Here is a 2390-nt window from a genome sequence, read left to right on the forward strand (position 1 = left end):
ACAGCTGGGAAGTGGCTGAGGCCGGGTTTGAACCTAGGACCTCCCGTCTCTAGGCCTGACTCTCACTCCACTGAGCTACCCAGCTGCCCCCCCTTTTCCTTTTTAAAAGCAGCAATCAGGTATTTACTTCAAACCTTAAAGGTTCAAGCAAAATGTCTCCTAGATTAAAAAATATTTAAGGGAACAGATATATATCATTCTAACTTTCTCTCTGAGGAGAATAGTGTAGCTAGCTTCTGATCCCAACCTCCTGCTTGCCTTCCTGGCAAGAACTGAATTTTCCTTTGGAGAAGGAAAAAGGGGAAAAGATGCTAGAGATTGGTGGTCTTGGTTCCCCATGAGCCTACATCAAGACGGCTTATATCATCTGGGCAGTATATATTTGTCCAATAATCACAAAAAAAATTCTAAGTTTCAGGGTTTCTATATTAACTATATTAATTTAATTAATTACATTTATTAATTTAGTTAACTCTAAGTTTCAGGGGTTCTATATTAACTCCAAGGTTCTCTGGTTAGAAATATGCAAATGAGCTTCTTGGAAACAAGGCACTGAGGCCAACTTTGCTCTGAGTAACTGCATTGTTTCAGTGGGTAGCATCTTTATTGTTCCTTTTATATACGTATTAAATTTGTCCTTGTCTTTGTCCCTTTCAGGAAACAAAATTATCAAAATTTTAAAAAGGCATTAACTTATATAAGGTGATCTCAGAGGAAAACTCACTAGAAGCTAAAGAGGAAATGAAAAAGGCTTCCTGTAGAAGGTGCTAATTGAGATAAGCATTTGAAGAAGCCAGGAAGGAGAAACTGTTAGGAAGCAATGCAATGAACTCTTCTCCACAAACTCTTCCTAATAGAGCCAGAAATGCACCACACTAAAATCTGATGGGGAAATCCACTAAAAGTCATAGTGAGGGGACAACCAGATTGCTCAGTGGATAGAGAAACAGACCTAGAAATGAGAAGTCTTATGTTCAAATATGATCTCAGATCTCAGATACTTCCTAGCTGTGAGGCTCTGGGCAAGTTACTTAATCCAAATTATCTAGTCCTTACTGCTCTTCTGCCTTGGAACCAATATGCAGAATTGATTCTAAGACAGAAGTTAAGGGTTAACAAAAGGTTATAGAAATCCTTTGTCCAATGTAGTTTGTCATAGAGAGAAAGACAGGGAAGTCTTCATATATTTCAGACAAATCAGACCAGAGGCATTCTGTCCAAAGAACTCCTTTTGAGAGGATGTGAATCAATTTAAAGAAGTTTCAAACTCATACCGGGGTTCTTCCAGACCTACATTGGGGGTACTGTAACATGTGCCAACTGGTAGCTTTGTTGCCCACTATCCAGTCCCAGATCAAAGATACAGGGTGGAATAAGAAGAGGACCTGTGCACATTCCAGATAGGGAGGCCCTGAACACTGTAAGGAGAAAGGAACAAGTTCAAAAGCCAGCAGCAGCAGCAGTAGCAACAGCAATGTGGTTCAGATCTCAGGTATAAAACAGGATTTCACTTCTCAAATTTAGCCCAGCCTTCAGAGGACTACTCAGGGCCAAAGGTGACTGACGGTGGCCTATAATTCTGCTGCTTTGAGCTAAAAGAACTTTCCAGTTGGCTGATAGGGTGGAATCTGACAGAAATCTATTATTACTCAGACCCAAACCCAAGTCAGAAACTTGCAAAGTTCAGACCAGGAAAGCAGTAATCAGTCTTTACCTTGGATCAGATCACTTTTGGGACCACAAAAATTTGCAAGTCCTCAGTAGCAAGTCTAAGCTATTCCTGAGATTCTGGAATATCACAACCCTTAATACCCTCAAAAAACAATAGGACCAGTCCAAACCTTCTTTCAAAAAGTATGTCAGAATCCAATCCTAATATCAAGTCCAAAGTTAGAAAGTTGACTGGAAGAAGGGGCAAACAAACAAAAAGTACCCTATTATTATGAGTTATTATGGTGATAGGGACACTGAAGACAAAAATGAAGAAGATAATGACTTTGAAACACCTGCAAGCAATACCTCAGAGGAAAACAAAGCTTGAGAGCAAACTCAACTAGAATTATTAAAAGAAATAATTTCTTTTAATAATTTTAATAAATAAAAAATTTAAAATTTCTTTTAATAATTTTAATAAATAAAAAAAATTTAAAAAGTTTAAAATGTTTTGTTTTAAATATAATGAGAATGCTTAAGGGTGAAAATGGAAAAGAAATGAGACCTATGGAAGAAAGAATTGGAAAGGGAGTTAACAGTTTGGCACAAGAGGTACACAATCTCGCCCAAGTAGACAAACTCCTTGAAAATTCAAATGGACCAAATAGAAGCCAATGACTCTATAAGGCAACAAGAAATGTTAAAGCAAGGTAAAAAAGCTGGAAAAATAGAAGAAA

The sequence above is a fragment of the Gracilinanus agilis genome, chromosome 2 (genome assembly GCF_016433145.1).
Source record: "Gracilinanus agilis isolate LMUSP501 chromosome 2, AgileGrace, whole genome shotgun sequence".
Taxonomy (NCBI): domain Eukaryota; kingdom Metazoa; phylum Chordata; class Mammalia; order Didelphimorphia; family Didelphidae; genus Gracilinanus; species Gracilinanus agilis.